Raw genomic sequence first — 14,773 nt, forward strand, 5'->3', positions numbered from 1 at the left:
GACTTTGCTTTAGCGGGGGAGGTACCATTAAGCATAGTAGCCATAGACGCCGCTAAGGCTTTTGATCAAGTTAATTGGATGTACCTGTGGGAAGCTCTGTCAAAGTTTGGCATACGGATTAACTTTATAACATCGATAAAAGCATTATATTGCGAGCCCAGAGCTAAATTCTTAGTAAATAACTTACTTACAGATTGGGTTAAAATTACACGCGGTACTAGACAGGGTTGTCCCCTATCCCCCCTATTATTTAATTTATACTTAGAGCCCTTTGTTATCAAATTATGATCAGATGATCTAATAGAACCCTTTCGCCTGAATGAGCTAAATGTAAAATTTGCCCTATATGCTGATGATCTCTTAATGTTCACATCTAATCCCGAAACATCAATCCCTCAATTATTTCATCAAGCAGAAGCATTTGGAGAAGTCTCAGGGTATAAAGTTAACAAAGAAAAAACTGAGGTCATGCAATGGAATCAGGAGGCTAGGTTTCCTGGTGTAAAGACCCTTATGAGATATCTTGGCATCCAGCTTGTACAAAACATTACAGAAATACCCAAAGTTAATTTGGAGAGGGTACTTAAGGATATCAATACACTTTTACACCGTTGGGCGGGATTGGCGTTAAACATCTTTGGTAGAGTGAATTTGTTGAAGATGATCATCTTACCAAAGATCACATTTCTTTTCAATTCAATACCTCTTTCATTTAGCCCTAAGGATATTGCCAAAATACAGGGACGGATAGGCTCTTTTATCTGGAACTCCAAATCGCCTAGAATTTCTATGAAAATACTTAGAAGGAAGATCAAGACAGGCGGACTTGCTTTACCAGACATTCTACACTATTGTCAAGCTTTTCATTTTAAAAACTTTAGGTCAATGGCCGACAAAGCGGATACTTCTTGTTTGGGTCAGTTATTTCAAGCTTTGTTACACAACATTCCTCAAGGTAAAGAATCTTTCTTATTTAAGTTCGGAGACCCGAGGTTCTACAAGAAGGTCAGATTAAAAGTCTTGGGGACAGCTTTGAGAAATTGGGTGTTTGCCAGGAAAAAATTAGACATTCTTTACTACACTCCCCTTGCCCCCATATGGGATTCGCCGGGAACACCCGAATGCCTTATGGACCAACTATCGATTCCTCTTAGAACAGCGGGCATTGGACAGTGGCAAGATCTTATCGTAGACTCAAGACTAATGGAGTGGGATTCATTATCCAGATTAACAAGTGGAACCCTTACTAGATTCAAATATTATCAATTAGCCAGCTGGTGTAGTACTATAACTTGGAATCTTACAACTAACCCTAAATTTGATCTAGTAAAGAGAAAAGGGAGCTGTAAAAAAGAAGTTTCCTTTTGGTACGAGGCAATAAATGAGAAAGATCAAGTCACGGAACCTGAACTTAATAAATTATGGGGAGAAGCAATAGTCCTACAACATGGCGAATTACAAGGTCTTTGGGGAGACTCTTTTGAAATGTTGCATATGGTTGTTAAATCCGCCCCTTTAAAGCGAAACCACTTGTTCACATTATATAGAGCGTATTTTTCACCCAAGAAGCTGTCCAAGTTTACAAATACTGAATACAGCTGTTTGCGCTGTAAGTTTTCCAAGGCAGACGATATACATATGTTTCTTGAGTGCCCTAAATTATCTCTTTTTTGGTCCAAAATAGAAGAATTTATAATAGAAGTGTGCAATATACGGTTTAAAATCACTCCAATGACAGTTTTTTGGGGGTTAGAGTTGGGATTTCAGCTTAATGAGATGAGGACTAAATTTATTTTTTATGCAATGGTCATAGCTAGACGAGAAATATGTAAACTTTGGAAGTCGGAGATCTCTCCTACCTTTGCCGATTTTTTAAGTTATATTGTATATATCAGTGAGGCCGATATTGCATGTGATAATTCCAGCTTTGACAAAATCTGGGCGGCCCTGGTGGCTTGGCAGAACCGATGAGATATATTCCTGTGATTTCACCTGGGTCCTGTGGGTGCCTGGTATCCTACCCAACCGAGGGCCGTATAGACAATAGGGTATGGAGTGGACCTAGCTCACAGTGGAGACTGGAGGGGTATCCTACCTCCTCTCCCAACCTGGAGCCAAAATGGTAGATTTGGTCCAGTTGGACGGAAAATCGCATTGAGGAAAGGAGGAGATACCCTTTCTAGAATACCCACTTCAGGTATATGAGGAATAAAAAATAAAAAAAAGTTTGGTCTGAGAGAAAAGGGAGGTCCCAAAATGTGTTTTCCCCATGTTATTTTCCATAGGAAACTTTAGACAAAGCTACAGCCCAAAATGCTGAACGGAATTACACCAAATTTTGCAAAAAGGTAGCCCTTGGTTCAGAAAAGAGCCCTTTTTTGTTAAATGGTGTAAATCCGTTCAGCGTTTTTTTAAATATTAAAGGAAAAAGAACTTTATATATCTCAGCGGAGCCTAACCACACTTCTCATCCTGAGATCTGATTGGCTCTAAGCACTTCATCCAAGATGTTTTGGCAGCCATATTGGGACCAATATTCATGATCTCATTAAACAGCATTGTCGTGAATGGGAAGTTTTGAGGGTCACCAAAAGGTGAGCGTATAAAGGGTGATAAGACTAAAGTTACATTATAAATCATTTCTTGATGGTACCATGCTAATTTTAGGAATTGTGTTGTGTTCTAAGGTGATTTTACCCTGTGAAAAAGCCTTCTGCTGGGATATGATGAATCATGTTTGAGAGTAATCTATTTACTCATACTTTCCCACAGAGGTTTGGAAGGTGATCCCCATCATGAATCATGTGTGAGAGTAATCTATTTACTCATACTTTCCCACAGAGGTTTGGAAGGTGATCTAGAACTTAAAATGAGAGCATTTTTTCTGTAAATTCACATTATCCTTCTCAGTCATTTGAGAATGAAGTCTGACATTTTCAGTAAAACATGTACATCCAACAAGGGCAGAGACTGTCAGTTGATTCCTTTGTGTTCTACTGCTGCTTCCCATAGTTTTCTAAAGAACAACTAGAGCGCTAACAGTCCTACTTATGACTAACGTATTGCACACCTGAAGCCATCTTGATTGGAATAAAGTGGCAACTCTTAAAGCATTTAATTTAAAAAGAACGAAATGAGGGGGTTTGTTTGCCATATAAATCATGATTAGTGCTGCAGAAAGAAAAAAGTAGGGCACATTTTGAGTGACTTCTCAAATGCCCTTCTATTTCATTAAAAATTTCTGACATGCAGCCTGAAACATGCCCTTTCAATACCAGCAGCAGACATCTCTGGTGAGCAGTAGCTTTACTACAGTGATCTAATGAGCAACTAGAGTGCTAACATACTGAATTTATGGAAAATGCGAGACTCATCTGAATGCCTTCTTGATAGAATCAAAGTAAAAAAACTGAAAGTATTTCCTACTGAGGAGACTATAGTAAATGAGAAAATTGGGAAACGTCAAAACAAATAAGTCTCCCAAGAGGGCCACCAGAGACAAAAGAGCCCAAATATAGCACAAATATCACCCAGATGTAGCCCACGTATAGCCCAATAACAGAATGTCCCAGAGTGTTCTAAAGAACAACTAGAGCGCTAACAGTCTTGCTTATGACAAAAGTATGGCACAACTGCAGTCATCTTGATTGGAACAAAGTGGTAACACTTAAAACATTTAATTTGCAAATGAACAAAAATAAGGGGTTTATTTTGCAATAGAAATGATGATTAGTGCTTCAGAAAAAAAGGGCACATTTTGACTTCTCAATTCCTCTTCTATTTCATTAAGAAATTCTGACATGCAGACTAAAACATGCACTTTCAATACCAGCAGCAGCAGATTTTCCCGATAAACAGTAGCTTTACTACAGTGATCTTATCAGCAACTAGAGTGGTAACATTCAGAATCTTTGGCAAATGTGTGACAATCTGAATGCTTTCTTGATGGAAACTGATAGTATTTCCTACTGATGAGACTGCAGTAAATGAGGAATTAGGAAACATCATGACAAATAAATTTCCCAAAATTGCCACCAGAGACAAAAGACCATAAATGTAGCACAAATATCATCCAGATGTAGCCCACGTGTTGCCCAATGACAGAAGTGTGCAAAACACTTTTATTTTTTGTATTTTTTCAGTATTATATAGTGCAGACTGGTCAGGTATTGGAGAGCTTTACACAAGCATTGGTCACATCACACAAGGAAATATTCATTTGGGTTGTAGATATGGGAAAATTAAGTGATTGGACCAGAATCACAGAATGTCATGCTGAAGCAGAAACTCCAACCTCGTCCCCCATTTGCAAAGTCCGCAGCTCTGGAAGTAACATCACATCCTCTCCCCTAAGTACAACATTTAATCAAGTGGTCAACTGGATTAAAAAGCATGAAGCTAACAAATAATTTAAAAGTGCTTTGTCGCTATTTGAAAACTCTGAAAATATGTCCTCATTTTAGTTTTTTAGAGCACTAATCATAATGTCGATGCAAATACGACCCTCTCATCAATGTAATTTCTGAAGGAAATCCTCTAGGCATTACAGTTTTGATTACATCAAGATGACGTCAGATGTGTCACACTTTTGTAATTAATATAGAATGTTAGCAATCTAGTTGTTCATTAGGATACTGTTGAGAGGCAGAGGCCAGAGGCCAGGGGGCTGTGTCCCCACAGAAATTGTTCTACTTTTGGATCCTGCCAGACGGGGCTGCTGCTGCTGCTGGGCCAGAGGACTGCCACTTGGACTATCTCCCTGCCTGGAGACCCAGTGTGCTGGCTCTGGGCCCAGCCTTGCCCCCTGCCTGCCTCCAGACATTGCTGGAGCTTTTCTTTTGCCCCTAGCGCTGAAGAGCTTCCTTTGTGCTGCCTAGCGCTGAGAGCGCTTTATCTTTGCTGCTAGCGCTTCGAGCGCTTTATTTGGATTCCCAGCGCTGGGAGCGCTTTTCCCTTTGCTCATAGCGCTTGGGAGCGCTTTGTGTGCTGCCGGTGCCCACCCGGCATCTGCCCGCGCTTATTGCCGATTTGTTTGGCAGAACGAGTGCCCACCTCATTTTAGTTAATTATTAAAAGCCGGTACCCACCCGGCATTGCCCCGTATTATTTTTATTATCTAGGAGCCGGTGCCCACCCGGCATTGCTCCGTGTTCACCGCCGCAGCCCAGGGGCATTGAAGCAGTTGCCGGGCCGCTGCCTAGTGCGACCCGGAAGTCCCGCCTCCGTATCCCCAGGGCCGCGCTGCCATTGGCGGCCCCAGGGGAAGTCAGGCAGAGTGCAGCAGGACAAGGCCAGGCGGGAAATGAAGGAAGCGGCCGGACGAGTCCCCGAGGCTCCCCGAGTGTGGAGAGAGGAGCCCCGCAAGGAGACCGGCAGCGAGTGCTTCCCCACCACCGCAGACCCGGTGAGTGAGGGACAGGGTCTTTTGGTTTGATTTAGAGTGGCCCCGGTTGGCAGCGGGCTGCTCCAATGTGCACCAGCTACTCCGAGTCCACGAAGGACTCCAACAAGCCCGCATTCTTGGTGTGTGGAGCCCCGAGGCTCATGGGGGCCATTTGGTGATTTGCGAGCCCAGAGAAGGCTCCTCGCCCCCAATTGTTGTTCAGAGCCGCAGAGGCTCCTGGGGGCAATCTGTTCGTCGAGCCGGAGAGGCTCAGGGCCTTCCCGTTTTAGAGGCTCCCCACGCCACAGTGATTTTACGAGCCTGCAAGGCTCGAGGGGGCAGTAGTTGGTTCAGAAGCCCAGAGAAGGCTCACAGCGCCCACATTTGTTTTAGAGCCCCAGAGAGGCTCTTGGGCGCCATTCCTTGTTCTTGAGCCCACGAGGCTCCAACGCTGTTCATCTGTATTTACAACTGGCCAGCACTTAGTGGACAGTTGCTACGTTTAGGCTTGTGTTCTTGGCTGCCTGCGCAGCCTTCCCTGACATTGAGACTCAGGGCATTCCAGCCCTTGCGAGGCCAGTTGGCCTGAGGGACAGTTCTAGTGTTGTGCTACGTGCACCCTGCGCAAATGTTCTACCTGCACCTCTGAATGTGTTTTAATGTTTCATGTGCAATTGTTTATGTTATTACCTTTGCTAAAAGTGACCTGCTTAGGTGATTCTTTATGTTTTATTCCCCTTTGCTAAAAGTGACCTGCTTAGAGGAATGTTTGTTTTATTACCTTTGCTAAAAGTGACCTGCTTAGGTAATTGTTTATGGTTTAGTCCCCTTTGCTAAAAGTGACCTGCTTAGAGGAATGTTTGTTTTATTACCTTTGCTAAAAGTGACTTGCTTAGGTGATTATTTGAGGTTTCCTTCCCTTTGCTAAATGTGACTTGCTTAGGTGATGGTTTTCCTTCCATAGGTCCTGATGACAAGGTCCTAATTCCCTGCGTGATTTTCCTACAGTATTTAGGGTTGTGTAGGAGGTAGTTACTGGTTGTGTGCTACATTTACTATTTTTGTGCTACAGTCATTATATGTTTATGTGCTAAGTGTTATACCTACAAGTATTATTTCTAAAAAGTGCATACCACCTGACAGTGATCCAGGTGGCCCTGTCCTGTACATAATCCCTTGTAAATCTTGCCCGTGCCTGTTGGCACATTGTAAAGTGTGTGTCTTATCTAATGTGTTTTTATTATAATACAAAGGCTATTTTTGATATAACCTTGTGTGGAGTTTCCTTTGTGGTGGGCCTAGGGTGTTGTCGCTGGGGTGCGCGCGCAAACGCTTTACACATCGCCTCCGAGATTAGCCTTGCTGCTCGCTTCACGTTACCTAGAGGGTGAGCAGGGGTTATCTTGGTGTGTAACTCCCTTGCCCTGACTTGGAAATGGTGATCCCTGACTGACCTTGGCGTGAGCATTGGCCGGCCGGGTGTCCCGTTTCTAACAGTAACCAAAGGGAAATCGCTCAGAAATGCACTACCTTGGAAGGAAAATTAGATGATATATGTATCAGAACCGTAGCATTAGAGGGCGAGGTTGCGGTGCTTTCAAGGACCTCACAAGCGCAGTCTAAAACAATATCTGATATGAAAGCCAAGAATCAGACCCTCCAGCAGGATATGGAAAGGTTGGAAATTCATGCAAGACGCAATAATTTGAAATTTCTGAGAATACCGGAGGAGTCCGAGAATGGAGATGTTAAAACAATGATTTGCAAGCTTTTGAGAGAAGGTATCTTAAAAGACAGACCGGATATTGACTTGGAGCGCGAAATACAGAGAGCCCATAGAGACCCCTTTCGTAGACATTCTGATAGAAATGCCCCAAGGAAAATTTTGGTTAACTTCCTATCTTATTCTGTTAAAGAATTAATATTAGGCAGGGCTCTGATTGACTCTTCACTTCAGATAGGGTCCTCAAAGTACTTAATTCGTTCCGATGTGGGTAGAGCGACGGCCCATAGACAGTGGGAGTTGGGATCTAGGATACAGGAATTGAGAGGTCTGGGTGCCCAGGTGATGATGAAATTTCCTGCTTCCCTACGAGTGGTGTGGAACAATAAGACTTATAATTTCACGTCCCCGCAGGAACTAGACGACTTTGTAATAAGTCTGAAAGAGGCTCGGAAAATCTGAGATATCGGAATGTTTAAATTTGAAGCCTTAGTGGATTACATTAATAGAATTACCACTTTGTAGGGATACAGTTATAAATAGTTACATTAAAGTTGTAGTTTTTGTATATGAGGGGGAGATGGAGGAAAAATAAACCACAAAGAGATGTTAAAATTAATTTTTTATGTAAAGCACAGGAAAGAAGGGAAAAAATCACTATGTTGTAATTAGATGGGTGAAGGTGCATATGATTTGTATAGTATACATGGATAGGACCAGAATTCCAGTCAGGGGGAAGGGCCTCGAATGGCGATGTTTTCGCCAAAGGTAATATGGGAAGGTTCCTCATGGGGGGGAGGAGGGTGGGGGAGGAAGGGAGGGAGCAAATAAAAAGAAAAAATTTCCTCATATAGCTAGAAACTCCGAGAGTACTAAGAGTCAACATGTAATTAAGAGCCACTTCCCCTTAGGTGATAATCAAGAAATATGGAGAATAAATTAAAAATAATTAGCTGGAACGTTAATGGACTGAGGGAAAGAAGAAAACTTGGTAGAATTTGTGAGTTTTTAAATAAATCCGGCGCCCATATTCTTCTAGTAGAAGAAACCCACCTTAATTCACAGGAGTGTAGATTGGCTTTTAAAAACCAAAAATGGATACAGGACATTCTATGTTCTCAGCAGAGCGATAATACTAGAGGAGTGATGATAATTATCAGAATTAATAGTGGAATAAGGGTTGAGAAATATGAAACAGATCACACAGGTATATGGCTGACTGCATCATTGGTAGTAAAAAACATAAAGGTAACGTGTACTGTGTACTATGGCCCAAATCAAGATGCGCCAGAGGCCTTGATTAGTCTGAAAACTAGCCTTATTGATCTGAATGCCCCCATCATATTAGGTGGCGATTTTAATTTGGTATTTGATCCTAGATTGGATCGCACTTCTAAGGCTCCTGTACCTCCATTACTTAGATCTAAGAGGGAGCTTGGAAACATAATACAAGATTTCAATTTGATAGATGTCTGGAGGACTAAGAATCGGAATAACCGAGACTATTCATTTTATAGACACAGACATAGGCATCACTCACGAATTGATTTCTTTCTTATTGATCAAAGTCTTCTTTCTGAGACCCTCTCCACTGCTTACATTCCGGCAATATTATCAGATAACTCCTTAGTAGAGCTAGTACTTAAGCTCCCACAGAATTTACAAGCTAGGAGATGGACTTTAGATAGATCTTTATTATTACAAGAGAATATAAAGCTTTATTTATTGAAACATATGACAGAATATTTTCAACTAAATAAGAACACCGTATCAGATCAAATATTATGGGATGCTTTCAAGCCTTTCTTAAGAGGTATACTTACATCTGAAATGATAAGAAGAAATAAAATTAGAAAAAAAGGAAGATGAAGAAGAAATAAAATTAGAAAAAAGGAAGATGAAGATTCTTTATCTCTTATAAAGCAAAAACAGCAAGATTTACAGAAAGCTTCCGTAGAACAACGGATGGATGTGACATCCATTCAAAAGGATTTAGAGAACTTAAAAATTAAATATCGGGCCAACCTAGATAAAATTATTAAATTAAGGTGGGACACGAGTAGACTTCAGAATTTTTCTTATGGGGAGAAATGTGGGCGAATACTAGCTTGGAAGGCCAGTGTCGATCGTGTTAGGAACCAGATATCCGGATTGAAGATACAGAGCTCTGGTGATATATCATCAGATAGCGGGGAGATTTTGAGTGAAGTTAAAACCTATATGCAAAATCTTTATATGGGGAGTAACAACAAAACATCCTTGGAAGAGGTAGCTCAATGGTTGGAGGGAGTATGTATACCCCGCCTAACAGAGACGGATAGTTTATTTCTATGCTCACCAATTAAGGAGGGAGAGGTATATGATCAACTTAAGAGGATGGCCAGGGGTAAGGCTGCAGGCCCAGATGGGCTCCCAGTCGAAATATATCAAATAGGGTCGGAAATCTTAGGTCCAATCTTAACAGCCCTTTTTAATGGAATACATCTAGAAGGAGATCCTATACCCCCGACTTGGTCAGAGGCCACAGTAACCCTGGTTCTGAAACCTAATAAAGACCCCGCATTGGTTGAGTCTTATAGGCCAATCTCGGTGCTGAACGTAGACTATAAAATCTTTGCAGGGGCTTTAGCAGCGAGATTGGCCAAAGTTATTAAAACCATTGTTCATGAGGACCAGAGGGGCTTTATGCCGGGCAGACAGTTAAATGATTTGACCTTTCAGGCCATTGCGGCAATTGACTTTGCTTTAGCGGGGGAGGTACCATTAAGCATAGTAGCCATAGACGCCGCTAAGGCTTTTGATCAAGTTAATTGGATGTACCTGTGGGAAGCTCTGTCAAAGTTTGGCATACGGATTAACTTTATAACATCGATAAAAGCATTATATTGCGAGCCCAGAGCTAAATTCTTAGTAAATAACTTACTTACAGATTGGGTTAAAATTACACGCGGTACTAGACAGGGTTGTCCCCTATCCCCCCTATTATTTAATTTATACTTAGAGCCCTTTGTTATCAAATTATGATCAGATGATCTAATAGAACCCTTTCGCCTGAATGAGCTAAATGTAAAATTTGCCCTATATGCTGATGATCTCTTAATGTTCACATCTAATCCCGAAACATCAATCCCTCAATTATTTCATCAAGCAGAAGCATTTGGAGAAGTCTCAGGGTATAAAGTTAACAAAGAAAAAACTGAGGTCATGCAATGGAATCAGGAGGCTAGGTTTCCTGGTGTAAAGACCCTTATGAGATATCTTGGCATCCAGCTTGTACAAAACATTACAGAAATACCCAAAGTTAATTTGGAGAGGGTACTTAAGGATATCAATACACTTTTACACCGTTGGGCGGGATTGGCGTTAAACATCTTTGGTAGAGTGAATTTGTTGAAGATGATCATCTTACCAAAGATCACATTTCTTTTCAATTCAATACCTCTTTCATTTAGCCCTAAGGATATTGCCAAAATACAGGGACGGATAGGCTCTTTTATCTGGAACTCCAAATCGCCTAGAATTTCTATGAAAATACTTAGAAGGAAGATCAAGACAGGCGGACTTGCTTTACCAGACATTCTACACTATTGTCAAGCTTTTCATTTTAAAAACTTTAGGTCAATGGCCGACAAAGCGGATACTTCTTGTTTGGGTCAGTTATTTCAAGCTTTGTTACACAACATTCCTCAAGGTAAAGAATCTTTCTTATTTAAGTTCGGAGACCCGAGGTTCTACAAGAAGGTCAGATTAAAAGTCTTGGGGACAGCTTTGAGAAATTGGGTGTTTGCCAGGAAAAAATTAGACATTCTTTACTACACTCCCCTTGCCCCCATATGGGATTCGCCGGGAACACCCGAATGCCTTATGGACCAACTATCGATTCCTCTTAGAACAGCGGGCATTGGACAGTGGCAAGATCTTATCGTAGACTCAAGACTAATGGAGTGGGATTCATTATCCAGATTAACAAGTGGAACCCTTACTAGATTCAAATATTATCAATTAGCCAGCTGGTGTAGTACTATAACTTGGAATCTTACAACTAACCCTAAATTTGATCTAGTAAAGAGAAAAGGGAGCTGTAAAAAAGAAGTTTCCTTTTGGTACGAGGCAATAAATGAGAAAGATCAAGTCACGGAACCTGAACTTAATAAATTATGGGGAGAAGCAATAGTCCTACAACATGGCGAATTACAAGGTCTTTGGGGAGACTCTTTTGAAATGTTGCATATGGTTGTTAAATCCGCCCCTTTAAAGCGAAACCACTTGTTCACATTATATAGAGCGTATTTTTCACCCAAGAAGCTGTCCAAGTTTACAAATACTGAATACAGCTGTTTGCGCTGTAAGTTTTCCAAGGCAGACGATATACATATGTTTCTTGAGTGCCCTAAATTATCTCTTTTTTGGTCCAAAATAGAAGAATTTATAATAGAAGTGTGCAATATACGGTTTAAAATCACTCCAATGACAGTTTTTTGGGGGTTAGAGTTGGGATTTCAGCTTAATGAGATGAGGACTAAATTTATTTTTTATGCAATGGTCATAGCTAGACGAGAAATATGTAAACTTTGGAAGTCGGAGATCTCTCCTACCTTTGCCGATTTTTTAAGTTATATTGTATATATCAGTGAGGCCGATATTGCATGTGATAATTCCAGCTTTGACAAAATCTGGGCGGCCCTGGTGGCTTGGCAGAACCGATGAGATATATTCCTGTGATTTCACCTGGGTCCTGTGGGTGCCTGGTATCCTACCCAACCGAGGGCCGTATAGACAATAGGGTATGGAGTGGACCTAGCTCACAGTGGAGACTGGAGGGGTATCCTACCTCCTCTCCCAACCTGGAGCCAAAATGGTAGATTTGGTCCAGTTGGACGGAAAATCGCATTGAGGAGAGGAGGAGATACCCTTTCTAGAATACCCACTTCAGGTATATGAGGAATAAAAAATAAAAAAAGTTTGGTCTGAGAGAAAAGGGAGGTCCCAAAATGTGTTTTCCCCATGTTATTTTCCATAGGAAACTTTAGACAAAGCTACAGCCCAAAATGCTGAACGGAATTACACCAAATTTTGCAAAAAGGTAGCCCTTGGTTCAGAAAAGAGCCCTTTTTTGTTAAATGGTGTAAATCCGTTCAGCGTTTTTTTAAATATTAAAGGAAAAAGAACTTTATATATCTCAGCGGAGCCTAACCACACTTCTCATCCTGAGATCTGATTGGCTCTAAGCACTTCATCCAAGATGTTTTGGCAGCCATATTGGGACCAATATTCATGATCTCATTAAACAGCATTGTCGTGAATGGGAAGTTTTGAGGGTCACCAAAAGGTGAGCGTATAAAGGGTGATAAGACTAAAGTTACATTATAAATCATTTCTTGATGGTACCATGCTAATTTTAGGAATTGTGTTGTGTTCTAAGGTGATTTTACCCTGTGAAAAAGCCTTCTGCTGGGATATGATGAATCATGTTTGAGAGTAATCTATTTACTCATACTTTCCCACAGAGGTTTGGAAGGTGATCCCCATCATGAATCATGTGTGAGAGTAATCTATTTACTCATACTTTCCCACAGAGGTTTGGAAGGTGATCTAGAACTTAAAATGAGAGCATTTTTTCTGTAAATTCACATTATCCTTCTCAGTCATTTGAGAATGAAGTCTGACATTTTCAGTAAAACATGTACATCCAACAAGGGCAGAGACTGTCAGTTGATTCCTTTGTGTTCTACTGCTGCTTCCCATAGTTTTCTAAAGAACAACTAGAGCGCTAACAGTCCTACTTATGACTAACGTATTGCACACCTGAAGCCATCTTGATTGGAATAAAGTGGCAACTCTTAAAGCATTTAATTTAAAAAGAACGAAATGAGGGGGTTTGTTTGCCATATAAATCATGATTAGTGCTGCAGAAAGAAAAAAGTAGGGCACATTTTGAGTGACTTCTCAAATGCCCTTCTATTTCATTAAAAATTTCTGACATGCAGCCTGAAACATGCCCTTTCAATACCAGCAGCAGACATCTCTGGTGAGCAGTAGCTTTACTACAGTGATCTAATGAGCAACTAGAGTGCTAACATACTGAATTTATGGAAAATGCGAGACTCATCTGAATGCCTTCTTGATAGAATCAAAGTAAAAAAACTGAAAGTATTTCCTACTGAGGAGACTATAGTAAATGAGAAAATTGGGAAACGTCAAAACAAATAAGTCTCCCAAGAGGGCCACCAGAGACAAAAGAGCCCAAATATAGCACAAATATCACCCAGATGTAGCCCACGTATAGCCCAATAACAGAATGTCCCAGAGTGTTCTAAAGAACAACTAGAGCGCTAACAGTCTTGCTTATGACAAAAGTATGGCACAACTGCAGTCATCTTGATTGGAACAAAGTGGTAACACTTAAAACATTTAATTTGCAAATGAACAAAAATAAGGGGTTTATTTTGCAATAGAAATGATGATTAGTGCTTCAGAAAAAAAGGGCACATTTTGACTTCTCAATTCCTCTTCTATTTCATTAAGAAATTCTGACATGCAGACTAAAACATGCACTTTCAATACCAGCAGCAGCAGATTTTCCCGATAAACAGTAGCTTTACTACAGTGATCTTATCAGCAACTAGAGTGGTAACATTCAGAATCTTTGGCAAATGTGTGACAATCTGAATGCTTTCTTGATGGAAACTGATAGTATTTCCTACTGATGAGACTGCAGTAAATGAGGAATTAGGAAACATCATGACAAATAAATTTCCCAAAATTGCCACCAGAGACAAAAGACCATAAATGTAGCACAAATATCATCCAGATGTAGCCCACGTGTTGCCCAATGACAGAAGTGTGCAAAACACTTTTATTTTTTGTATTTTTTCAGTATTATATAGTGCAGACTGGTCAGGTATTGGAGAGCTTTACACAAGCATTGGTCACATCACACAAGGAAATATTCATTTGGGTTGTAGATATGGGAAAATTAAGTGATTGGACCAGAATCACAGAATGTCATGCTGAAGCAGAAACTCCAACCTCGTCCCCCATTTGCAAAGTCCGCAGCTCTGGAAGTAACATCACATCCTCTCCCCTAAGTACAACATTTAATCAAGTGGTCAACTGGATTAAAAAGCATGAAGCTAACAAATAATTTAAAAGTGCTTTGTCGCTATTTGAAAACTCTGAAAATATGTCCTCATTTTAGTTTTTTAGAGCACTAATCATAATGTCGATGCAAATACGACCCTCTCATCAATGTAATTTCTGAAGGAAATCCTCTAGGCATTACAGTTTTGATTACATCAAGATGACGTCAGATGTGTCACACTTTTGTAATTAATATAGAATGTTAGCAATCTAGTTGTTCATTAGGATACTGTTGAGAGGCAGAGGCCAGAGGCACGGACAAAAAAAATTGAAGGCAGGCAGGAGGGTGCAGAGGCAGCAATTTGACCACACTGGGCAGGCAGGAAGGGTGGTGGCAGCACATTAGACTATGGAATGGCAGTGGAAAGGGGGGGGGCAACAAACCAACAATACAGGACAGGCAAGACAGGCTGTGGCAATATAATAGACCATTGTGGGCAGAAGGAAGAGGCATTGGTATTACAACCATACATGCCAACAGAGCCGATTCAGTCAGGAAATGGCCAATGTTTTTAGGCCCAAATTGG

The sequence above is a fragment of the Lissotriton helveticus genome, chromosome 7 (assembly GCF_964261635.1).
Source record: "Lissotriton helveticus chromosome 7, aLisHel1.1, whole genome shotgun sequence".
NCBI classification, from domain to species: Eukaryota; Metazoa; Chordata; class Amphibia; order Caudata; family Salamandridae; genus Lissotriton; species Lissotriton helveticus.